Source organism: Microtus ochrogaster, chromosome 21 (genome assembly GCF_000317375.1).
Source record: "Microtus ochrogaster isolate Prairie Vole_2 chromosome 21, MicOch1.0, whole genome shotgun sequence".
In the NCBI taxonomy this organism is placed as follows: Eukaryota; Metazoa; Chordata; class Mammalia; order Rodentia; family Cricetidae; genus Microtus; species Microtus ochrogaster.
Genome location: NC_022022.1, coordinates 33,309,579 through 33,318,075, shown reverse-complemented (window position 1 = coordinate 33,318,075; position 8,497 = coordinate 33,309,579).

The following is an 8,497-nucleotide window of genomic DNA, read 5'->3' as shown; positions in this document are numbered from 1 at the left end:
TTATCTCTTTTAATAAAACAAAAGCCCTTTTTTCGTAATTAATGTTTAAAATGTACAAATAGTTATTATCTCTATCTTTCCTTCATTTTTAGTTTAGCATATCAAGCATAACTAGAATATTTTATCAGAAGCATTTTAATTATTTATTAATGTGCAATAGACTTTTAAGATTTTAGTTAATAAGTCTTTTTGAAGTTTGCATAAAATGGTGAGTTTTTAAAACTCCATCACAATTTTTGCATGACATGTAGTCTTTATTCTTGCAGAAAAGGGGGAGTTGTTATGAGAAGGGATTTTAGATGAATAGAACTGCCTTCTTGATCTTTCCTTGGTTACACACTGTCACGTAGCAAACAACCAAAAAACAAAAATCAATTACATCACTGTAAAAATCGAGTAACCTTTTTAAGTGTAAGGTCAAATTTGTTCTGCTGTCTCAGGTAAACAAGAGCCAAGGACACAGAACGCCAGGGGCTAATGATGCAGAGATGAGTAAAACTGTAGCCCTGCCACTGATGTGTTGAAGCCGCTAGTGGCAAGCGAACCGTCACAAAGTGCAGAATGCGATGCTCACCGCTGTGTGGGTGTTTACGTATTTGCTGTTATGATATCTGCATGTTGCTCTTACAGATAAGGCGTCCCTGGAAAGTGACAGTTCAACTGAATCTGAAAGGATAAGCAAAACTATGCCACACAGAGGGTAAGATGGCAGACTAGTCTAGACAAAGTAGACTTCTATGCTGTGCTCAGAAAATGGCAAGAATTGGATTGTGCCCAAAGAACTGGGTTTGTGCAGATGAACTATAAGAAGAAAGAGAGATAAGATGGCAAAGCAGATTGAGATGAGGTTTTAATGTGATTTGCCCATGTGGTAAGGATAATATTTTATAAACACTAATCCACTGCAGCATCTCTGTTAAAGTTTGTTCATTCACATCCCCCCACTTCCAAAGTCAAGCCATAAGGCCTATCAAACCAGGATTGCAGAAATATAACAAAATAAAGCGGTTTTGGTTATCTTTGAGTCTCAAAGCAGACTTTTTTTTTAACCTCTTTTGGAAGATACTATTTGAGAGAGCCATGTTTTGTAAGAGAAATAAAAGGGGTGTGTTAAATTCTTTGATCTCTCCCCTTAATACTTCAAAAGATTACTGTCTACAGTTTGCGTGTGAAAGATCTCATTTAAGCATGAGGTTTCGACAAAAAGAGTCTATGCCTTTTCATCCCTGTGGGCTACAGCAGAGAGAAAAGAGACAGGAAGTATGAGGAGGAGAGTGTTCGGAACACACTGTCTCTCCCCACCTACATAAGCTCTGATGCAGCGGAAGAACTGGAGGGGAAGGGGATGGGTAAGAAACTTGGAGAAAGAGGCCAAGGCCATTGAAGGTAGCGATGCCCTAGGGGTAATGGAAAGGAAGTCACAAGCCCTAGACAAACCTCATTCATTTCTTCAGTGCATGACAAACAGGGCATGAGACCGGCGCAAACTCCGCTGAGAACTAGTGATGTATGGTTAGTCTTCATTTTGTAGGAAAAGACAAATAACAGAAAGGTAGTTGACATTTCAATGTCTCTGAAGATCCTACCAATTGCATCAGATATATCAACAGGGGGAGAATTTAGGGAGTCTCAGTTGCTCCTGGGTGCTTTGGAGACAGAAATTGGCTGAGAAGGCCACCAAGCCAGCATGGCCTATGATCATTACAGAGAGAACACTTTGTGGGAGGATTCTAAGGTCTAGGGCAAATGCCAAAACTAGAGTTGCCAGTGTTACCCTATCTCCACCCAAAGGGCATGTGGATGGTCGCCAGTGTGGGGGGAACATCTACAACAGATTAGCCAATCAGCTAAGGCCCTGCTGTGAGGGTACAGAGATGAATAAGATGAAGGGGCTTTGGCGTGGAGCCCAAGATGATTAAAAGTCAGTGCCTGAAAATATGAAAATATGAGAAAGGATCTGAAGTGGAAGAGAGAGTGGCATATGAGATGCACAGGGGCAGGGGGTGAAGCCGAAGTCGACAGAAACCAGAAGACGTAGCAGCACCCTGTAGGCCGTGATAACAAGCTGTATGTCTTATTTTGATTACAGTTGGGAGTGAAGGAAAAGATGCACATAGCGGGGCAATTTACTCGAGAGGACAGTTTGGGATGTGATGTGAAGGATGGTCCATTAGGAGCAAAGCGGAAAACAGGGAGACCATATATCAGAAAATGAAAAGAAGTCATTTACAGTAAAATGGTACGCATCTTACTATATCAGTGCTTGAGTAATAATTATGCCTAGAACACATATTTGTGAATCTGTACACATTATCAGCCAGGCATGTATTTCTCTAAATTTTTATAATATATGTCATAGTTAAGTCTTTCTAACTCCCAGCTGAAAAACTCAGCATGTATATCACCTTTTGAACTTTTTTCCCCAGATCCAAACCATAGCTAACAACCTATACCTTCCCTTCATTGAATAGAACACATGTCATTCAGGCTATAGTAGAAATAAAATATTCAACATTTGACTATATTTTCAAAACATTTCCGAGCTAAAAGTTCATAGAGTTCCCGAGCCTCCTCCAAATCCATGCAGCTGTTAAGAAAAGCTGAAGGCTGACCACTCAGTATTAGATAACCAGTTAGGGGCTTGTTCTAGGCTTTTTCTTTTAGGCCATGGACCAGCTCTCAAATCATTACATGAAGATTTACTATTAGTTTCTAATGCTCTGCCTAGCTGAGGCTCTGTTAGCTTAAAGTAACGGGTTTCCCTTTATCTACCCTCTACCTTGGGGCTGTTTATTCCTATCTTACTTTCACTGCTTCCCTTATTTGGCTGGCTGCCAGCTGCCTGGCTTCTGGCGCCTGCTGTCTCCCACCTCCTCTTTTCCTCTCTCAAGCCTGGGTTTCTCCTCCTACTAATTCTCTCTGCCTGCCAGTCCCACCTATCTTTCCTCTGCCTTGCAAATCAGATTAGATTTCTTCATTAGACAAATCAGATGCCTTAGGCAGGCAAGGGGAAACAGAAGCTACACATCCTGACATAATTAAACAGATGCAGCATAAACAAAAGTAACACACCTTTACATCATTAAAATAATAGTCTGTAGCATAAACAAATGTAACACATCTTTGCTCAGTTAAAATAATATTCCACAACAGGGGCTCTTCCCTGGGGAAGACTGTCACCATTCCTTAGTTGCCTGAAGTTCAAAGGTCAGCTCTGAAATCATATACATGCAAGTAACATTATACTGATTGAGCAGGTTGCATTAATATATATTAATTAATATATATGTATAATATATTATATATACAATGAAAGAAATGAGATTTGACAGAGAGCATAGTAATATATATGTATATATACATATATATATGTATATATATATATATATATCAACAATGAAAGAAAAGCAAACGGGTACCTGGGAGAGGTTTGAGGGAGGAAAGGGGGAAATGATATAACTATATTTTCATTTTAAAATATAAAAATTATTTACTTTTAAAAAATAAGGAAAAGAAAATCTAAGTGACTAAAATATTTTGGAGGTTTTGATAAATAGAGGTGCCACTGTAGAGAAAGAGCACAGCTTACATCTGTTCCACGCTGTAGTCCCATCTGTACGGCAGTTGGACACCTGCATGTTTTGGTAGAACCAAGACTCTTTTGGACCTCTCAAGAATAATTTATTTATTCTGATTGATGTCTAGAAAATTATGCAATGTTATGGCCTAAAATACTCCAAGTGTTTTAGTAAGTAATATAAAATATGTGGTTGAATAGCTAAGCATAAATCATCTTTCTCTATTCTAATTACAATTGAGTTATATTTAGGTGCCTTCTCAATAAGATAGATGTGTTTTAAGATTTTTATATTATCTTTTTGTTACCACAAATGATGACTAGACAAGAGTGAATTACTTTAATAATTGGGATCAGAAAATGGATGACAATAATGGATTCAAATCTAGTGTGTACATTCAAACCCAAATATTTATGTAATGAGATCTCATTGGGAGGTTTTATTCCATTTCTCAGACACAGGCACCTAGGAAACAAGGCTGATGCAATACTCAGAAAAAAATCCACCAGGGAAAACAATATCTACAAAACAAACGAAGCAAAAGAATCAAGCCAAAGAACTTAAATCCCAGTGCCAACTCTAGAAGCAATGCTGGGTCATGAAGCTAAAACGATCTCTCATTGTCCGTGTTAAATTAGTCCGTTTGGATTCTGTAATGGTTACAAGGACAGATCCCTTATCTGAAATGTGAGAACAATAGTTATTCAACTCTCCTGGTTCAACAAAGTAGTATTGCCTTTCTGATAGCATTTGAGTCCTAAGAGGATAAAAAGGGAGTCCTCAAAGGTATGTAGAAAAGGCTCCTGCTTTGACTGTTCCCACCTAAACATTTTCGTTCAAGATTAATCTTCACAATAAACCCCACAGGACTCGGGAAGATGTTTGTGGATTTGAATATGAATGTTCCTCTGAGAAACAATCACGTTTCTGCTCCTGCCTTTTAAAAGAACAAAACAAGTGAACACGGTAGAGAAAATGGAATTAAAAACCTTTCACTAAATAGTGTTCTTGAGCATCTCCCAAACCGTTCTGATGAAGGGATCATTGACAAGTTATCACAGACAAAAGGTTTTAATTTGTAACTGTCTGGAAGCGCAAAGAGTTCTCAGTCTCATTTCGATTTACAGTTGAAAACGTTAATATATGATAATGATCCGTTTCTGAATTACAAACAGAAAATCGTCGCTCTGGTGTTTGTCTCTTTTAAGGCATCTGAGAAATTTTTTGCTCTGTGAATTTGGCATGGTCTAAAAATCTTGTGAGACTCTCTGTGTGTACAATTAGTCTGCATAATTTAGTGCATATGTACCGTTGTCTTGCATGGGTAACCATGGCCACTGCACAGCGTACTAACAAATGTGGAAGGCTTACTAGAACATGGAGAGCTTTGTCATTTACTAGGAAACTTATAGGAAACTGGCTCCTGAAGTATAAAATTAGCTGTGCTGAAAAGATAACTATAGATGGCATCTGCTCACCTCTCACTGGCCGGGAACTTTAGAGAGCCAATGAGACTGGCTCCCCAGTGAGCCCCTAGGATTGTCCCAGCTCTGGTGTGTGCTGCCATGCTGTGTTTTAAACATAGGAATCTCAACTCAGATAGTTATGCTTGTGTACACTGTACCAACTGAGCTGGCTCCTCAGCCTCTACTGCCTATTACTTTTACCTGCATTTTGGTACCTACAGTTCAGTCACTCTTTCCCTTCCTCTCTCCTTCCGTAGCCACTATAAAATTACTATATATTCAGATCAATTCCCTTCAGCATCCACAAATGAAAGGGAACACACGCTGGTGGTCTCCTATGTCTGACTTATTTCAATCAATACAATGAGCCTCCAGCTTCATTCAATTTTCTATAAAGCATAAGATACCATTCTTTTCTATAGGTGAATAATATTCAACCAGGTATATATGCCACATTTTCTTTCTCCACTCATCCATTACTGAGCATCTAAGTATATTCTGTATCTTAGCATTTGTGAATTTTACTATAAGAAAGTTCCCTTTTTATATTCTTGTCTCATTTCCTTTGTGTATATATGTGTGTGTGTGTGCATACAATATGTATGTGCTATAATCTAATAATAGCTATATTGTAATACATATACTGCTGCTGCAGTATTTGATGAATCACCAGAAATATGACAGCTATAAATATAGGCATATATTTCTTTTCATTTTCTTTTGTATATGACAAAATTACCCTTTTCTAACTATTTATAATAACATTTCCCCCTCAAACTTTAAACACTAAGACCTTTTCTGGTAGATAAACATTTCTTTACTTTTTGATTTTCCCCCAGGTCCTAATTGCCAGAAATTGTAAGTATATTCAGTCACGTGTAAAATGGGAATAATTATTTGTCTTAGTTTGGGTTGCAATTGCTGTGATTAAACATCATGACCAAAAAGCAAGTTGGGGGTGGGGGGAAGGGTTTATTTGACTTATGCTTTACATCCATAGTTCATCACTGAAGAAGTTAGAGCATGGCCCTGAAGGCAGAGCTGATGCAAAGGCCGTGGAGGGGTGCTGCTTACTCACTTGATCTCCATGGCTTGCTCAACCTGCTTTCTTATAGAACCCAGGACCACCTGCCCAAAAGTGGCCCCGCCTACAGTAGGCTGGGCCCTTCCACATGTAGCACGAATAATATAAACCCAGAGACAGATATTGGGGTTCAACGTGAAGTTCAGAAAAACAAAGCAGCCAACCAAAATCTTACCTCTACCAAGCCTCAGACAAACAAAGGGGCAATCCTGCAATGCTCTCCACCAACCTCAGGCTCCACACTCCACTGAGTTCCTGTCTCTTCTCCGTTATATTCCTCTCTCCACCCAGCCATATCTCTCCTGTCTACACCTCCCTAACGCTGGGATTAAAGGTATGTGGTCCCAAGTGCTCTGTTTCTCTTTCATACAGATTTAATCTTGTGAAGCCCAGGGTGGCCTTGAACTCACAGATGTCTGTCTGCCTCTGTCTCCTGAGTCCTGGGATTAAAGGTGTGTGCCACCACTCACTGGTCTGTATGACTGATTAGTAAGGCTGCTTTGCTCTCTGGCAAGCTTATTTATTAAAACACAAATAATACACCATTATAAATCCATGGGCATTAAAGATAAATATTTAGAAGGAGTTTTACAGCACACCATGTCTATATGGCAAAACAATAGTAGCAACTTTCCTAGAAGGGTCTATGGCCACCCCAGTCATAGGGGTTTTTTTTTGGGGGGGGGGGACAGTTCAAGGCACTAATTCCCTCCTATGGATCAAACTTCCAATCCAATTAGAAAGTGGTTAGTTGACCCTATAACAGTCATGCCATTGTTGCACATGTGGACACACTTTGCCTAGCAGGTCAGTAGCATCACACAGGACCCGCAGCTGACATCGCTGGCAGTCCCCAGCAGTGTTTATAGCACCTTCCAGCACTATGCAAGAATGCTAGAAGTCTTCATCTCAGTTTCTGCTTGAATTCTGTATGCCATGCAACCATAGCATGAATATGCCATTACTTTTAAACAAGTATATGATTTCCTTTCCACATGAAAGTTACACAGACTAACTTTTCCTCCTAGCGAAATTGTAGTCTAAGAGAATTCTTTGCAAATGTGCTTTCTCATCTAACCTTTCTGGTGGAGGGAAATGTTAGGATTAGGCTTGAAAAGAGACGAGACGTAGTCCAAATGACACTGAAAATATTGACTTTTCCCCGAGCAACACCAAAAATGGAGCAGCAATAGATAAAACACAAAGAGAGAAAGCCAAAAAGATCTAGTCAGATCGAAATGGAAGATAAATACCCATGGGTCAAATAGCTGAAGTCCCACAGGTTCCCTGGAACTTGAAATACAAAAATAAACACTGGTGGTTGGAATTTAGCTTCTGAAGGTTGACAAGGACAGAAACTACCCTTGCAACGTGAACTTGGTGTTCAAAGATGGGGTGTCATGTTGAACTCACCTTGTGTAAAGAAAAATAAAATTTAAAAAAAATGTTGTCCCCCCTGCTTTGCCCATGATACATGTGATAGAAAGAAAAGTATAGGTCCCTGGCTATGAAGTAAGCAAACCACTAGTTTGGGGAACATATCAGCAATATCGCCAAGTCAGCACGTAGGAAGGATTCCAAATTAATGTTATTAAAAACTTAATGTTTGCTCTTAAAGCTAAGAAATCTGGGAAGAGACAACCAGAAAGTTGACAGGTAAAGATAGGATAAGCACAGACGTGCAAAGTCAGTGCAGCACAGAAACACAGCCTAGTACAAATTTGTGTTGTAAGCACAGGGGTGTGGTGGGGGAGAGGGAGACAGAACAAGACACTGTGTTATGTAAAAGCTTATTTTTTTTCTGAGCATAATACATCAGAAATTTTATTGGTAATGGAAATTCCAAGTCATTTATAAGTACTCATTTTAAAAGTCCATATCTTACTTTTACAACAATGAAGTTCTTTCTGATACTTTCAGTAAATATTTGTTTCAACCCATTGCCTCATGTAGATTTATTTTTATTAATTAAATTTGTTCTTTGACAATTTCATAAATGTATATAATGTATTCTGATTACTCTGTACTCTCCAATATCCCTCTGATCCTTGTCAACTTTCCTCTTTTCTTTTTGTCATTTTTATTTATTTTTTTTGTTTTTATTGAGCTATATATTTTTCTCCACTCCTCTCCATTCCTCTTCACTCCCCTTCTGCCCTCTCCCATGAACCCCCATGCTCCCAATTTACTCAGGAGATCTTGTCTTTTTCTACTTCCCATGTAGATTAGATCCATGTATGTCTCGTTTAGAGTCCTCTTTGCTGTCTAGGTTCTCTGGGATTCTGAATCATAGGCTGGTTTTTCTTTGCTTTATGTCTAAAAGCCATATGAGTGAGTGCATATATTTGTCTTTCTTGGTCTTGGTTACC